Genomic DNA, 19217 nt, shown 5'->3' on the forward strand with positions numbered 1-19217 from the left:
GGTGGCACGGTATCCCAGAGAACGGGGTTGGAAGAGAAAATAAAAATAAGGTTCCATCTGGCAACCGGGTGTCTCCCCTGCTGTGCTGAGTGTGGCCTCAACTGATTCCAGTGAAGAGAGGATCCACCTGGATCCAGTTGCCAAATAGGACCTAAATTCAGTTCAGCAGTTGATTATTAAATATTTAATGCTCACTTAAACTATTTTTTAGTATGCCTGAATTTGCTTTCTGTTAAACATTATGCTCCGTTGTTGAGTTTGGCTATGCTCGTACTCCTTTTCCCCCCCTTATTTTGAGTTTCAGGCTAATATATTCAGAAACTGTATTTTATGTTTGAAATTACTACAGAGCACAGGTGCTATTTGGGACATTCATTTGGGAAGCAACTGCCATGCATGTTCTTCTCATCTGAAAAGAGGAATTAAAAATAAAATACTTGTAGTAAGTTGTTTACAAATCATGGCTGGTTTTTTTTATGAAAAAGAAACAATAAAATTGAAAGAATTTCATAATTGAGTTTAGCGTAATTGCTGTTTCCCTTTTCTTTTTCTAAAGCTACAAAAATAAGCCTTACTGAGAATTTACTGTGATTCAAAACAGTTTTGTTTCTTCCTGGAATGCATTAGAGAAAGGGGCAAGTAATGCTGAATAGGAATGGAAACCAAGAAAAAGGACCTTGAATGTCATTTTGTAACCCAGAATATACTAATCTGATACAATTTATACCATTCTTTTTGCACCATATCAGAAAGAGCAAGCTAATTTAGATCTTTATTGGCTGGGAATACGGTTTTCTATAAGATCCGTTTTTGTAGGGCTTTAAGAATTGTTCTATATTTGTATAGCTTCTACGTTTGTAGCTTTGTAGATCATTTTACTTTCAGCATAAATTTCAGCTCTTTTACTTGCTTAAGTTCCAAACAAGTAATGTTGAGTTTTTATTTTGAAACAAAATTAAAGCAATTTAGCAGCAGATAACTTCTATGATTTGTTACTCACTTACATAGATGCATGCTTTCTTTAGGACAAGGTAAGATTTAATACATTACTCAAATTTAAGATTCATAATTAATCTAGTAATTACACTATCTTAGCAAAATGAATCTTGAGGCAGATTTGCTAGCTATAAGACTTGAAGATTTAGATCATGAGATACAATAAGACAAATATGATAATTTATAGTAATATTAAACTAGTGTTCAAGTGCATGCTTCAAGAGATATCCAGTGACTGCTGCTTTTCTATATACACTAGCTTAAATTTTTAGTATAGATATATGCTGTATGCTCAAGAGGAGATCAGAGTTGTCAAACTGATTATTTCAATTGACAAAAGGCTTGAACCTATTTTTGCTGTAAAACATTGTGTGTAGGAGGCAAGGGAAAAAAAAAGGGTGTGATGTTGCAGACCACAATTTTACTCTTTAGGACCCTGTGGTCAGGTTCTGGTTTTCTTCCTCTGGCAGTTGATGACAGCATCATGTTAAGGTAGTGAAATGTCCCCTTTTACTTACTATGTGTATGATTTAATTTTTTGATAAATCTCTATTGTGCTGAATTCTGTTTTCAGAAAGTAAGTAAACTCTACTTCTTAAAGCAGTGTTCATGTGTATAAAAAGAGATCAGTGAAACCCCATACTTCTATTACTTACACTTACTTAGTTTTCTCATGTATCTCTTCAGAATTTAGATTATCTAATGTTTGGAAACTGAGATAACTGGATGGACCTACATAAGGACAACCCACTTATTTTTCTGGCCACCTACTTTCCTGCCTGGTTTATAATTCTGTGTCTATGTTATTTAAGCTTGTCTGTATTATTTAAGCTCTGAGTCCTAGGTTTAAAGACCCAAGGGTTTTCTTATGTCTTTGATTCCACAGTTTCTGTGTTAATATGTGGGCCCATTTCACATACAGCCCACTGTGTCATTTCCATTATCCTATCCTTTAAACAAACAAACTTAGCAAACATAGCTATTCTTATTTTCATAGTTGCTTTTTCTGGTAAAAAAGTAAATGAAACAAAAACCATAGCCTCTGGTTAATAAAAGATTTCCACTTTCCTGTTGGTTTATCATTTTGAGTATTTAGTCAAGGGATTAAACAGAAAATTAGAAAGTTATGTCCCACCAGCCACCTAGGTTGAAAACAACTGCATAGGATTTAATACTTAGTCTGCTATTAAGTTTTGTTGATTTGTTGTTCTACTATCTAGAAAGCAAAATGAAATTAATGTCTTTTGCAGAGTTGAAGAAATCAACTGGAGATCTGCTTGACCACATGGAAGTAGCTAAGACTGACTCCTTTATTTTGTGCTTCAGTTAAACAAGATGAACTAATTCAGAATTTGAGTAAATTCAGAGAAGAAAAAAGATCCAGTCATTGTCATGGGGTAAGTAAACCCAGTTTAAAAGTCACAAGGCAAATACATTCAAATTGGCTATATGATTTCCTTTTGTGTTTTAAAAGACCATCCAGGGATTAGGGTTTTTTATTTATTTATTTATTATTTTATTGGGCATTGTATAAATACAGAACAGCATAGAGACTGTATCTAACAGAATTCAGGATCAAGTAGGCAAGATAGACTCACTGTGGGGAAGAACGATACCCCGTAAACAGTGCAATGGCATCAAAACACATTCATTGTGTTCTTTTGGGACTTTGGGATGGGAGAGGAGGGATTACTTAGGAAAGCACAAACTGGGAAAAACAGAAGAGAAGAGGGACATGTGTACAGTAAAGCATTATAAAAGTCAGATTGGGGCAAACAGCCATTGGAATGATGTAGTGTCAGGCAAACTTGTAGGCAAATTTTGAACTGCTGGAGTTCTTGCTTTGTGTTCTGCTTGACTTACAGGTTAAAATTTATAGGGGATTTCTCTCTGCAGTCTTCAGCTACAGTCATATGGCAACACTAAAGGAAGTATCATCTGGGTGTGACCAAAGTGAGGATGATCTTCCTTGATTTGTTCTGGGCCCAGGAATACTTGAGGGTGAGGGATTGAGGTGTTTAAGCCTGTTTTGCCGACTGTCTGTTCATAAGATACAGGTTTTAGAAGGGAAGTAGAAAAAGATTGGGATTTCCAGTGTATACGTTTGTAAAATATTCTCTTTATGCTAAGCATTTCGCCTGTGCAGAATCTTCCTAAAGCTAATGGAATTCCAGTTTATGGGGCATAGAGAGTTCTACCTTAATGTGAGAAGGATAATGACAGATATGAAGTAAAACAAAGTGCAAGATACATATATCAGATGTTTCTTTACCTAAAAGCAAAAATTAAGCACAACAGATTAAACGAGTGGCATTTAATGACAAGCAAAATAAGATCCAGTAGCAACAAAATATATATAAAAAAACAACCCAAAACACCACCACCCCCGACAATGTTTAGTTAAACAATAGTAACTGAGATTAAAATTACAAGAGCCTATTAATCATTGTCCATTTGGGAATAAAGGAATTATCAGATGAGCTAAGAAGGGAGTTTTTCTGTCACACTATAATTTTTCATACTAAGAAATAGTTTTAGGTTTTCCTCTAAAGTATATGGTCCAGTCATTTTTGCAGACAGGACTCTAGATGAGTGATTGATATGTTTCTGGATGGTATTTCTTGCTTCTCTTTCCTCTTCATGAACCACTACAAAGCACGCTTCTATTTCATAAGAATTAAAACTCGGGATTTAGTCTTTGCATAAAAATGTTTCACAGTCTTACAAAAATTGAACTGTGCAAAGAGGGGATAACATTTGTACCATCAAATGTACAATAGTGAATTCTTAAGATTCAGTGCTACAGTTTGAGAACAATCTGCCTATTTCTTGACGCTCTATTATCTCTGAACAAAAGAAAACTGTGTTAAGAACATCCAGGGTAGGTCTTAATTGGGACAGGGGAAGTGAAGCAAGTATGGATTTGTGCCTCTGCGCTATAATTAAAATTCTCAATGGGAATCATACATCAAAAAGCCTTTTACAATTAAACAGCAATTGAAGTAATTTTGCTATAATAGTAACTGAATGATAATTGTAGAGCCTTAAGAAAGACAGGAAAGGAACAGGTACTAGATTTTAGGTAGCACGTAAGAGTGAAAAGTTATCTTGCTGCTTTGTGAAAAACAAAAGTAGAAATCCAGTTCAATGTCTGCATCTGATAATCAATTACTGTTATGTAATGATGTGCAATTTCTGTGGTGACTGATTGCAGTTTTTATTTAGAATCTATTAAGCAAATAAATATTCTACTTGCAGAGCAGGTGGAACAACTGCTGCATACATTAAAGCAGTAGTACATTCTTAAGAGATCGGACGTTGAATACAAGCTCCTGCATCTCTGGTTTTATGAAACCTTTTGTTTCATTCTGAGACTGGTTCCTCCTTTCAGGCTGAAAATCTGGTTGCAGTCTAGCATCACTTCTTTGTTTTGAAGGGTGTCTATTAGGTGATGAAGTGATTACAAACGAGTTTGTAAGACTATATTTAGAAAATCAAATGTAGTTAGTTTTTTTGTCACGGCGTGAAATGTTTTCTGGAAGGGAAGGAGGGGTAGTGAATTAGAAGTAGAATGACTGGTTTGGAGAATGGTTATTTAGAAGAGCCAGATTATGGTTTTAATACAAAATTATTTTCTGGTTTATTTTCTAGTACTGTATTGACTGTACAGTTAAAAAGACATAGTGTTGGAATGAGCTTTCAGAGCACAAGAAAAATGCCCTTCTTATTGGTGTTTCAGTAAAAGCTTTGAGTTAAATATTGCTATTTATAAATCCTGTAAAATGTTATCTTACTATTGTAGCATGGCATTAAGATGTTTTTGTCTAAATGCTTACATTTTATATATTTATGCTGAAAGCCTCTTATTAGGTGGTATTAGGTGGGCTTTTCTTTCAAAGGTATTTTAGAAGTCCACTTAGTTGAACAAAAATGGAGAGACTGAAAGGATTTTGCTATTTAATGTAGTAAGCAGGTTCTCCAGATACTGTCAAATTCTTGTCTGAATAGAATCTACTTTAATATAAATTAAAAAAAAAAAACAAAACAAACCTGTATGTTGGTTTCTGTTGGTTGTAAAATCCTGTTTTCATGTTTAGTGCTTCACACTAAAACGGCATTATTTTACAACATTTATATTTACCTTGTTTAAATGGTAATCATTTAATCAATTGATATATACAATATAATCACCTATTTCCACATACATCTTTGAGTATTTATATGTTGTTTCTATTGTAATGGAGTTTGTATCTCTGGATATGCAGTTCTTCAAAGAACAGTTTTCAAGATCACCAACTGATTAAAACTATTATATTAAAAAGTGTTATCTCAGAAATTACATTCTAGAAACTAGAAAATGTAAACACTTCTATTTAATGTTATATTGTCTGAGTAATACATGCTTTTTCTACAGCTTGGATAATGGTAATGGTGACTTAAGTTTTCAGGCTGTTACATTTTTGGCCATGTCTGGGGCAGATTTAATTTCGAACAAAACTATTTTAGGGAAAATTTAAGCTAAAAAACTCTTAAAATGTTTCCAGAGAACACTTCACATTTGCATTTTATTTTGTAAAAGTATTTATTATCATTGGTATCAGTCTATCCTCATAATAACCATTTCCTTTTCCTCCCTGATGGTCTAATAATATAGCAGTAAAACAAACAAACAACAAGTTGCACTTTATAGTTATTTTCCCAATTTTTAAATGACTGGCTAATAAAGGAAGAATAAGCATAATATCTTCAAATGCAGTACATACATCTGTACTAGAGGCAGGTTGAGAGTCTGGAATAATTACCAATATGATATACGGAGATTGCACAATGATCCAATAATTGGTATTAGTTTGTGAATAACTTTTTTCCTCTATATGTTCCCCCTCCAGATAAAGTGAATCCTTTATGGTATCATGTTCTTTCTGAATAACTAAAAAGTGCCACCAAAACGTAAATAGGAATGAAAGTACAGGTTAGAACTATTCTTTCACTTCATAGCTAGAAAAAACCACCAATGTTCCAGGCTTACTTTACCTGAACTTTAAGAAAGTTTTGGACTGTGTCAGTAGAGAAACAAAAATATATACTATTTTGCAAATCATAGAAACATTCAGGCTGAAAGGGGCCTTGGAAGTCTCTAGACCAACCTCTTACTCAAAGCATGATCAAGTTATGAGGTTAGAACAGGTTGCTCATGGCTTTATCCAGTCTGGTCTTTGAAAAACTCCAATGCAATCTAATCTACACAATAAAAGGAGGTAAGCCAGCAATGATGTTCAGACAGGCCTTTATAAATCTACTATAACGAGAACAATGAGCCGTGACCATTTATTAGTAGTCATCTCTGTTCACCTTTGCCAGACTGAAGGCTATGAAAGCCTGCAGGGCTTTTAACAAGAACAAAAAAACACCTGTTACTTTGTATTAAGACCTAAATTGAAACTTTGGCAGCAAAATCTGTGTGTATTGCAAATAAGCACTATCCAACCTGTTTTGTGAAGCTATGTTGTTACAAATCACAGCCAAGCTGATAGACAGGGTTTCTAGAATGACTGCTGAACTCCCTACTATTAGCCTTATTTCCAAAGAGGTCCTTGTCCCATTTTGGTGCAATATTATTTTCGTGCCTACAGAGTGCATGCCTGTATGCTCCAGTGCTAATAGCACTATGCAGAATGGACCTTGAAACTGAAGTCCTAGTTCTATCCCAGATCCCTCTCAAGCCCATTAACTTCTAATAACTGGTATTGTCTAATTTTTTTATTTTGGCTTGAAGGTAGCATATAGTTTAACTAAGGAATGAAAAGACTTGGGTTTTAAGGCCTTTTTCCTGCATCTTACGATTCACCAAGGAATCATGAAAACAGAAATCGGCTGAAGAAATACTGGACAATTTCCGGAGGCTTTAAGATGTTTACACTCAAAAGGAAGAGAGAATGCACACCTTTTTCTTCAACCCAATGTTCCCTTCTTTTATATTCCAAGGTGATCACTCAGGACGTAATACTGAATTCACCTTGTCATTTACAGGGGGGAAAGTAATTCCATGTTTTTACCATTTACCATTTATTAAATGGGCAGAGTAATGCTTTTGTAAAGTGTTTTGCATAAAATCCAAAGTATTGATAGTTGCAAAGTAGTAAGAGTAATACAAGAAATCAGACTAACGCAAAATAAAATATGAGACTGCAGTTGGAAAAACTCTTCCAGTTCCCTTCAATATTTCTGTCAACTTAACATTTCTACTAACTGTTATTGTTCACAACTTATTCAATAGACACAAGAAGGGCTTAGATACATTAATAATTTTTAATTTGCCTAGAAAAGATTTTCTTGTCCTTGAAAGACTATCATTTCCATGCATTGAAAAAACAAATGAATGTCCTGGGTGAAACTCTGGACTCACTGGAGATAATAGGGCCTGGATTTCACCCTAGGGTTTTATGTAATAAGCTATTAAAGTGACATTAAAATAGATGACCCTGCAATGCAAAGACTAATATTTCATTCATGCATTAACAAGTTAAGTAGTCTGTCAAAGAAAAACTAATGACTAGAAATAATTGAAACTGAAAATAAACCTTTTTTTTTTAATCTGATGTTTCTTTATCTTTTATCCAGATAAAAGATAAACTCCCTTAATTTTTTGTAGCATTCTAAGGATTGTTCTACCTAAGTCAGTATTTATAAATACATATTATTATTATACTTTCTTGGAAATTTGCTTAGCTAGTGTCTCTGTAGTGGTGTGTCAACATATTACACTGATATTGCTTAGATGTGGAATCACCTAGCAGCAAGTTTCTTAAAATGGGATAAAACAATTAAAAAAATATTTAATCCGTTGTTGACCTTTATCACTCCTAAAAGTGCAATAAAACACAAACTTTAGAAGGGAATTGAGAGGAGAATTTTTTTTTTTATCCTGGATTTATTGGCATGATTTACTACTGTTTATATTACAAATTGAAAGTTTACGTGAGCCTATTGCAAACTATGAGGCTGAGATCACACATATGCAATTTGCCAATCGAGCCTGGGCAGCACAGATAATAATAGCTAAGTGCCAGATGCACAGAAACCCTGATATCCTTCTTTCAGGAACTCTGGGTTTTTTTTCTTTTTTTTTCCCCCTTGTTAGCTTTTATCCTATAGCAAGGAATATTCTGTCACCACTGTTGACCAATATTATATTCTGTATAAGCATCTGTTCTTATTCTCTGTAAATAATAACATCATCTCTCTTCTGTGCAATGGTTACACCAATTAAGCATTAAGAAAGAATTGAGAATTAATAAGTAGAAACTATAGGGAATTAGTGTTCTTATAAATATAACTTGTATAACTTAAACCCACAAAAGCAAATTTGGAAAAAATACCGAAGAATCTATGTTCTTCACTCTTCTGTCCAAAACCAGATCTCTTGCCACTGTAACAACAACAGAGAGCAAGACTGAACAGTGTAAACTTAACCTTATTTCTGTTCCGTTGCTTTCTTTTTTCCCACAAAATCTATTATCAAATTAGTTTCTCCCAGCTTAATTGCTTACTCTGTCAAACAGCCAGTGAAGTATTAATGTTGTGAAGAAATGTTTCCTGATCATGTCCATGTACAGAACAGTAAAAGGGGTAGCCTATAGTATTTTAGTGGTTGGAATAATTACGGTGCATGCTTGGGATCATAAGAGGAGAAATTATTGTATATACTGTTAGGTGACTTTATTTTATGCTTCTGTGATTTAGTGATGTATATATTTTAAATGTATTAATTAGTGGAGTATGGTACAAGATGTGTTCATCATGGCTTCCATTGTATGTATATTGTAAAGAATTTTATAAGGGTTGTAGTCACGGAGAAATGCTCTGCATCTGCTTTGTCTTTCTTCCTTTACTTATGTTCATAAGATTAGTCTGTTCTGAAAAATATTGTTCTTTCCTGTTATATGGTAATCACATAAAACTATTTTACTAATGAGATTAATGAGGAATCAATAAAGACATCTCTCTGTAAGAAGTAGCATTATATAGAACTTCGCAAACCAGCTGTAGTAGTTTAAGCCAGGTGAGATAGTAATGAATTCTGTAATTTTTTGTCTGTCTGCCTGGATGTTTTAATTCTGACTGCCTTGTATAGCCATTGTGATAAAAGCATAGCATCTCTCCAGAGTGAGTGAAAGACTTGGTTCCTTGATGTTCCAGGTAGCTATTAACCAGCACCCCAACTATGTCATATTGTCCAAGAATTTTTCAAAGGGTGGGATTTAGCTTCATAAATAGAGGCATCTAGTGTAATTTTAAGTGCTTTTTGGGAGCTGAGATGTCCTCATGGGGCTGACACATATGACACGGGACTTATGAGAGACTCTTGACCTTGGAGAGTTGAAGCTAGAGGTCACATGGGATATTCTAGGACATCTACAATATTGCTAGATGTCTCTCTAGTTGTCTGAATTATTCTGTTGACATAGGAAGATTTTTGGGGGAACAGGACTAAATAAAGTCCTTTGGCTTTTTAATTTCAAAACTGAGCAACTCTTATGCTGCCGACAAGTGGAGAGGTTTATTTCTAAAGCACTACATCTTTCTTCTTAGAAAGGTTGATTAAAACTGTTTGTAGTATAGCTCTTTTCTATCAGTTTAGCTGGCAAAATGGTGTCATCATACCATCCAGAGAAGGATGAATTTTATATTTTGTTTATATGCTCAATGTTGTCACGGTGAAGTGGCTTCCTCCCACCATCAGGAAAAAAAAAATCTTAAAAAGATGTCAAGAAAACCAGCCAGAGGTAACAAAAAAATGGGTTTGTGACTGGAAATTATCCCATCTCTAAGCTCAAGGCACGCTGTGCATGGCATGTTTTGGGTAAATTAGATCTTGCAGTCTCTTGGGTTGCTGCAGAGAACACAGATATTCTGAACTAAGCCATTATGTCCTTTCTTGATTAACTTGTAAAACTATAATAGTGTGATTATCATACCACTTGAAAGAAATAATTTTTTTCAATTTTCTAAGATATATGGGAATATATTCAGTTCAGAATGAATGTCATTCTGGTTGCAACTGCTCCCTTTTAATGTAAATAAAAATGTAGATCTAAAAGCTCAGACACATCTGCCTGATTTTTATTTAGCTTTATAGCAAAACTGAATGTAAATCTGACATATCAAAGCTCAAAAAATGACACAAGCTTTGTGCAAGACTACTAATTCTGAATGTCATCCAGTATTGACAGAACTTTGAAGAAGTCTTTCCTGAAGAAGAAATCTTTCCTTTGAAGAAATCTGGTCATAATTTGTGATGAAATTAGACGTGTGTAATTTTGAGGGCCCATATGCCTTTCTTTTCTCCAGAAAGTGTTGTCATGGGTATGTTGAGCAATTTTGAATGTATATTTCTTGGGGTTATGTGAGTGTCCCCTGGTGGTGGTTGCCTTATGCATTCTAGTAGAGGAGTCCCAATTGCCTCAGTGTTTTCTGTCTGCTGCTGCACCATACAAGAACCGGTTTGCTTCTAGCCTTTGTCTTTTTATCCATGTTTACTAAGATTTGTTTACATAGTACTAGATATTTAACTGTAACTTATATGGCAAAAACATGTCTGGACTGAGACTTAGCAATGATTTCAAATGCTTTGCATTTGCTTGTTTGTCTTCCTAGAATTAAATTTACACAAGGTGTTTGATGTGGTTAGAGAAAGATTATGCCCTCGCATAATGAGAGGTATGCAAGCTCTTCTTTTCCATCAAAGCGCAGGACAGATTGTTCCATAGTTACTTCACTAAGAAAGCATTGAACACTGCTGGCTAGGGTTCTTCTGGAGGCACAGAAACGTGACTGCTGATATAAGAGCCACGCAGGTCAGTATAGGATGGCCTATCCATAGTCTTGGTGTTGACACTAACCAATTATATGGGTTTAAACATGCTCTGTGATTGCTTTTCCTCATGCTGCTACAGCAGAGAGATATCTGTGTCCCTTGAGGAAAACTTCACCCTCAGATTTTTTTATGGTTATCAAGCAGATCAGTGAAGTCTCTCCGCTAAAATCTCGACGTGAAAATGAATATTGAATCCTATAGCAAAAACTGTTCTGAATAGCATTTTCTAGATATGAGTGATTACTTGCCCACATTTTTTTCCCAGTGTAATAATACGTAAGTGAACGCTAGGGGATGCTACACTTCTACCAAAGATAGCAAACTATGTAAGAAAAAAACTGCCAAATCTGTGAAATTATTACCTTTCCTTTCCACACAAAAAGTAAGGAAAACAGCTCTTGGTCATTTGATGTAATAGGGGTATTTTATTGGAACGTATCCGAGTGAGTAGAAATAGATAATTTTTTAATTCTTTACTAAACGTCTGGGGAAAATGTCCTTGTTATGTATGTATAAAGTTTATTTTTAAATATCTATCCTATAGAAACATCCAAATCAAGATCGGGATCCCATTTCAATAGATTACATGTGAAAGTAGATGAAGAATAGTTCAGATACACTATATACAAAGCTACAGAATTGTTTACTCTAGGGCTCCAATCTTAGAAACTGTCCTTTGACAACAAATATGGAACAGCTTGCAGGTTTGAAATTTGTTACAGGCCAAGCCTGGTTGTTCTGCGCTAGAACTTGTTTTTCCTGTAAATAATTTACATTGTTTTCAAGTGCTTATAAAAACTATACAAAATAGAAATATTTAAATGTTGGACAATTATGTAAACTTTCATCATATTTTAACATGAAGAACAAAATAATGTAAGAATGTATGTAGATTACTTTTTTAATTAAAAAAAAAAAAAAAAAAAAAAATGACAACCTTACCTTTCAAATAAATTGCTATTTAGAAATTGCCTTACAGCATTTGCTTTACAAATCTTTGCAAATAGAAGCAATGTTAAAGAGAATTTTTAATTATTATACATGAGTTACATAGGACCAGGTTTTTATATTTTAAATTATACAGACAGCTGCATTTCAAGTTTTCCGCTGATAGCCCTGCCTTATACAGCCATGCTGCTCAGTTCTTAAAAAAGAGCGTAGAGTTTGTTCGTCATACAGTCCCTTTGTTCTTTTCTGGGCTGTCAGAAAAAATGCCAACATCAGTTTTTGGGTGCAATCTGAAATGCTGGTGGTATTCTATGCTATCCATCTATCAAGATCTAAGTTTTCCTAAAAAAATGCATACACATGTAAATATACCCAAGTGTTTGCTGCAAATATACTGTGGGGTTTGTGCCTTATGGTTTTGTTTTCGTTTTAATATAGACTTTCACAGAGAAAAAAGAACAGGCCAAGTGCTGAAAGGTTCATTTTATTCACAGGAGTGCAAAGAACTTATCTTACCCCAAACACTGTAGATGAGTGAGAAGCATTGAGAGGTCAAACCACAGAAAGTCCAGAGAACTGGCCAATATTAATATGGAATTTTCCTTTTGTAGCAGTGACGCTGCAGAAAAGTGGGACATACAGACAATTTGAACTGATTTAACTGCCCCTAGCTGTTGAAAGGGGTACTCTCCCTCTCTCCCTCCCTCCAGTATTTGTGGCTGCAGAGTCTAACCCCACCATTGCATCTAGTTTTCTGCTGATTGAGTGAACTGAACTGGCTCACTGCAGGGTTCTACAAATAATAAATCCCGTGCAATGGAAGGAGTGAGAATACGTGGCTGGGAATGGGATTGGTAATAATGGTACCCCTTTCAGTGGCAATAAAGTCTTATATAAAACTTAACCATCTTGTTTAATTAAACTCTAAGTCCTTATCCAGGAGCTGGACCCAAAATACATGCGCAGATAGTGTCTCTGGTTTGATAAATTTGCAGTTTAGAAAGCATATTCTTCATCTTTGTGAATTAGCGTTTATCTCTACATCAGGTTACAAGCATGGGACTACAATAGTGGTCAGGGAATTGATAATCTTCATCCACTTTAGATTATTTTGGTAGGGTAAGTTGCAAGTATCTCTTTTGTCAGGCTTTATTTAGGTCATGAAAATTATTTTGATTTGCATCCTAAAGTTAGAATTGTTGGTATAGTTTTTCCTTTTGTATTTTAAGTATTTTTTTGCCATCATATAAAGATGAAGAAAAATGCAGTGTAAATCAGAATTATAACAACTAGCAAATTTTTTTTTTTTTTCCTCTGAATCATGTTTTTCTGCTGTGTTAAAATGTTTGCACAGTGCTAATGTCCAGGATTGGTTGTTTTCCCAAAACATTCTCACATCCCTTGAAAGAACAAGCAGTTATCTGAATGCACGGAAGAGATTAAAAATGTGCAAATTGCAGGACTGGAATCTGAGTGATTTTAAAGAGAAATACAGCTGAGAGATCGAGAGAAAGACGGTAAAACAAGAGTCGCAGTACTAATTTTGTCTTCCGCCTGTGCATGGATGTTGCATAGAGTTGCTTAAGAAATATTTGCAGGATTCTTTTTCCTCCTCTGCAAAGTACCTTGGTATTTCCTGCATTACTAATGACACTCTGAAATGCAGAGTAACATCACAACTTGTTTTCAGTATGCATTGTAGTGCCTGGAATGTTATCTTTAAAAGCCAGGATTGAGCAAGACTATTATACAAGAAGTCAGAGTAATGCTTTATAAAAGGCTAAATTGATATTTGTGCTTGAGTTCTTTTTGAACCTATAGTAGCTTCAACACAGAAATGTATTTATTTCCCCTATACTTTTGTTCTGTTGCTCCTTATGTGGTTAAAATGTTGCATACAAACTTCACTTTTGAATCCCCGAAACTCTGACATCTGCCTACTCTAATGTCATATGAGGATATTGTGGCTTTTAAAAAAGTATTGAAGTTCATTTAATAAAAAAGCTTGCAGGCTAGTCACACTGTTAAGACTTATTTGTGTACCTAATTAACACACACTTGGATTTTATTGTGTTATTGGCAAGTAGAATAAATACAGCATGACTTCTGCCCTTTCAGAAGTATGTTTTTTGATGTGGGTATAAATTTCTTTACAGTAAGCCTCCCCTTTGGAAACAACTTTACAGTGGCATTAGCTCAGGAGTGTCCTCATTGCTGTCACCTGATAAGGAGGGCGTAGTAAACATAATCTGTAAGTCCAACAGTGCATGAAAAATAATAATCTGTAAAGCTGCTAAAATGAATTCAACTGTTTATGTAGATGTTAGTTAATGTGAGTGAAATGTGTGCTAGTTATGGGCGTATATTTCACCTGGCTTCAGAACACAAAGCCACAGCTGGAAAATGTGTTGCTTCTTTTCAGAGACATGATTATATTTCAAAGGCTTTCTTTCTTCCTGCCCTTTCATAAGGTTGAAGAGACAAGGATAGATCTACAGTGTCATTTGGGCATGAAGAAAACATAGTTAATAACACAAATCCGGTGGAAATATGGATGCAGTGCTTGATCACAGTTCCACAAAAATTTCTTTTAATGGTAGTGATTGTTTAAATTATCTCGAGCTGCTCACTCCTGCTTTCTCAGTCATGCCACTACAATTGTTACGGCAGCAGTGTTGTGAACTATTGTGAATTGGTGCCTTCCCTGGGTTAAACTTAACACAGTAAATATTTGATTCACTGATTCTGTTCTCTCTGTAACCATGCAGACAGTTCTGCTAGAAGTGTGACTGAGCTGAGTGCTGTGGCTAGAAGGAACGGTGAGATGCTTAAGCTAGTACATCTGATTAAAAAAAAAAAGTTTTAAAAAAAAAATGTTGGTGAAACTATGGGTTAAGCCTTTGTGAAAGTGATTTTACTGCATATTTGTGGTGGAAAAAGAAAGAAGGACTTTTTGCTGGTGAGAGGCAAACCACAAAAATGAGATGAATATAGCAATTGGAATAGCAGATAGGGAGGAGAAAGGTGTGAATATAAGAGCCTTAAAGCTGAAGCCAAACTGCAAATTTGGCGGGGGGCGGGGTGGGCAGGAAAGAGGTTGAAAGTGAGAGTGATACAGTCTGCAGTGGGTTGTGATAAGATATAAACCTAGGAGAGAGGAAAAATCACTGTAATAATAGTATGTTTGTAATTCCATCACTTTACATATTTGGTATGAGCTTTAGCTGGTGGAGTCTTCCATGAGATAATCAGCTTTTATTTAAAAAAATCAAAACAACAAAAAAAGTCATCTATCTCATTACTGTTAACCAAGTGATTCTTGAATGTAGAAAAAATCAGAAAAGAAAAAGAAACCATAGTAATACGAATAGACTTTAGCATTATCCAGACCTGGTCCTAAATAATTCTTCCCTAACAATAGTGATTTTCTTCTATTTTCTTGGGAAGGACCTTGATGTCAGAATAAGTGCTATATGCAGGATGTCTTGCACTTGGGCATTAGAGTCCCTTGGTGAAACACTGACTTCTTTCAGGATTTTGTCCTAGTTCTCACGCAGGGTATCTACATTCCCATAGCCACAGACCTTGCGTGTGCAGTGAGTTGGACTCATTACCATGTTATCACAGAGTAGGCATGATAAATCCACTTGCTACACAGGTGCAGTTCAACTGCATGGTGGATATGCTTTAGGTCTGACATGCAGTATATCTGCATATGTCTCACAGCTGCTTTCCAGGTAACTGAAAAAGTATTCAGCTGCATATGAAATATGAAACAAATTATATCTGTTAGGCTTTTAATATAGAACATATAATTTAAATATATAATAATGAAAACTCTGTTTTATCCAGGATATCCAACAGCCCAGCTTCCCAGCTGTTAAATCTTGGAGAGACTGGTTCAAACTGGGGGTGAAAGGGATGAAATATATGGGTTTATGCCTTAAGACAACATAGGCTGTGGCACCTCTTTTACAAAGCTATAGCTGCTAAAGGAAAGGGCTCAAGGGTGCCTTTTTTTTTTCCCTAGGTATTTTTGGCAGATGATTGAACATGAATGGAGATTTCCTTTAGAAGGAAATGCACAAGGCAGTTGCACAGCATACTAAAAATGGCTGTCGAGAGAAACTTTCATAATGCACCAGGTATTCAGTGTATATTACAAACAAAATCAGCTTTTTAATCTGCAGACAATGAGTAACCATTGTGATCCAGAACAAGTAATGTAAACCAAAAGTATTCAAAGATATTGCTGAGGAGGACAAATGCCTGCATGCATCTGGCCACAAAGCCTTTTAAGCTTATGGGCAAATCAGCTACCTACTTGGCATAAACATATTCTCCAGCAGTTTCTGATAATGTACAAAATTACCAACCTTCTTAGGCAGGTCACTAATTTTAGTATCCAGCCTACTTTTAAAAGTTCAGGAACTGTCTTTATAGACATTTATTGTTGGATTTTGTATCAGATGGCAAGTCTTACCTTCTTGTCTTTAAGCAGTTACTGATACTTCAGCAGATTCAGGATAAAGTGGAAAAGGTGGAAAAAGCTCTTAAAAGGAAAGATACTGAATTACAATATTTCATGTTCTTATTCTAGAAATTAGGGTTGTCAGTCAATGACTTGGAAATCCAGGACCAAGCTACAAGCCCTTAATGCAACTTCTTTCCCCTGGTTTTTGTTTTTGTTGGGTTTTTTTTTTAAGTATTATTATTATCCTTGGAAAATATTACATTCCCCCATTCCTTTTGTGTATGTGTTCAAAATTTTATTTTTAAAGCTCCATCTTTTGTCCATCACCTACTGTTCCTTCTCTGTCAGTGATGATTCACCCCCTATAGGGGTACACATCAAAACCCCTGTTTCTGTCATACAGACAAATCTCTTCCTTATTGGTATTTGTTTAATTTTGAGGCTTTCAGTATATATTAAGTAGTATAGCCCCTTACGACACTGTGGTGCTTGATGTGCGCGCTTTCTGGAGATTCTGCGCAGTGGGCACAGTGCTTTGCAAAGAACTCTAAATATAGTAGGTTGCACTTCTAACATTGTTGTCTTTTAATTTGCTTTTGACTGAATTCGTGCTTTCCATCTTTCCTTTGGTTTCTCTCTTTAGCCTTTTTTTTTTTCCTGCCTCACAGCCCTGTTTTCCCTTAACATCTCCAAAGCATTGAAAAGGACAAATACTAGCTAATCTAATCTCTCCGCCTTCTCTTCAGCTTTAACAAAGCATTTAGCTTCCCCTGTCTCTCTTCTTTGTTTTCTTTACCTTTCTTCCCCTTCCCCCTCCAAAAAATTGTCCACTTCTATTTAAAAGAATTGGTCAAGCTGCAGTAGGACATGCCATCATTGTGACTTAACAGACAAAATCTTCTGAATTTTCCAGATGTACCTGTGTGTCGTTATACCAGACTTGTACTTCCTGTTGCAAAATATGTGTATGGACAAGAAAATAAAGAGAAAGATATTTCAAGTGTTCTCCTTCTGATTCTTGACAGAATTCTTCTATTTTAGTGGAGTAGCCTAGTGGCTGAATACAAATGTTATATTCTGTCTGATATATTTTCTAGGGTTTTGTTCTTGCTAATGACTGAAGGTTTGTAAATTTTTCTTTTGCATTTGGGCCACAATTTCCTTGAATCAAGAGGATAGGACCTTAGGCCTTTTCTAAGGCTGCTGCTGCTTCTGTCTATCTGCTGCATGCTGGTTTTCTCTGATAGGTCCAAGTGTGTCAGTCTGGCAGTGTTCCCAGTCACCATCAGCATTACTGCATTCCCAGAGTCGAACCTTGGTTAGGACAAAGCATTGACAAATTTGGCGTATTTAGTTTTGCTCCCTTACCAGGGATTGGGATTTTTTTTTCTTAAATAGAATAATATTACAGTAGAGCAGTCAAACAATGAGCATAATTATTAATGACTGACAATCCTCACATTTACTGCATGGAGGAATCAAAATTTGGGTGTTTGTGATATCTCTGAGTGGCATAGGCCTTTAGGTATGCAATTAAAAAGAAACCTATCTTGAATGGTTTGAACTGTTAAAACTGATGCAAGTATGCACTTGAATGTCATGCATTTCCAGTGTGTTCTTGCTGCTGTAGTGGGCTGTACGATTCCCTTTATAGCAGCACTCTCTCTAGTTTCTGCTACATTCCTAAAACAGAACAAACTGCCAGTGTAATCCATGAGCCTTCCTGCTCCCTGCCCTGAAAAACGTTGCCAAAGCTAAAAAGGGAAAATGCTTCCAGCAGGGACTCCAGAATTACTTATGAGATGAGAATTTATACTCTGGGCTGTTAATCCGCAGTTGCAGCCTAAAACGCAAGAACACAAAAAATGTAAGCACAGTGATAGGATGGTTTGGCAGTTTTCCTGTGACATTGATATATCAAGAAATAATCTGAATGCAGTATGGGACAATGCAGAGTAGGATTATTAATTTTACTGCGTTGCATAGTTGAGTCATGTCAGCTCTCAAGCAAAGAGGCTTGTGTGGTAAAGTAGTTATATCATGAAAGGTGCTGGTTGGAGCTAAGGGAAGGCATTACTTTTATTTGTAGTGATTGTTTCTGGGATCATTAGCGCTCGAGTAAAGGTAGAGTGAAGTGCATATTCTGTTTGCAACTGGCCTTGATTTATGGGAGAGGGTTTTCTACAACCGGTTTTGGAAGGTCTTAGACCTTGCATGCTGTATTGGAAGAATGTTTGTTTTGCTTTGGTTATTTTAGCTCATTATTTAATAATTATTGTTTTAATATTAAACCTCTCCCTCTACAACTCCATTTGTTTTTCTTTTTTTTTTTAATAAATAATCCTTTGATAATATGCAATATGCTTCAGAATAACCTTTTCATCTACGGTTTCCATTGTAATTTGTTGATGGCTACAGAATGATAATGCCGAGCTACCTAATACAGATGCAAAATTTTGAACAAAAATGTAAAGGCTTGTTGGGGCCTTTCTAAAGATTTGACCTTTAAAATCTCATCTGGATTTAAGACTTTCTTCTGTCCTGGCATAGCGATAAATCCTCCCACTTTCACTGCATTAGGGAAGAGAACTGCATCACATTTTTGAATCAAATGCTTGGGAATTGGCCCAAGATCAAACTGGTTGCTTTCATTTTGTTTCATTTGCAGAATTTTAGTAGAAGATAAAAGGTAAAGCAAAAACATCTGAAAAGCTATATTAATGTTTTTGTGAAAGCAGACAAGATAACTTGCCACGTAGAGAAATCTACGTCTTTTTAGGGCCTGTATTGTACCTTAAAAAGTACCAAGTCCTACAGGGTTAATAGACAGGAAACTGCAGCTGCAGCCGACTAATACGGAAGTCAGATTTTTGTGTAACAGACAGCCTGAGCAGGCGAAAGGTGGGGGCCGGGGGAAGGGGG

This window comes from Fulmarus glacialis, unplaced genomic scaffold (assembly GCF_000690835.1).
Source record: "Fulmarus glacialis isolate BGI_N327 unplaced genomic scaffold, ASM69083v1 scaffold16846, whole genome shotgun sequence".
Classification (NCBI taxonomy): domain Eukaryota; kingdom Metazoa; phylum Chordata; class Aves; order Procellariiformes; family Procellariidae; genus Fulmarus; species Fulmarus glacialis.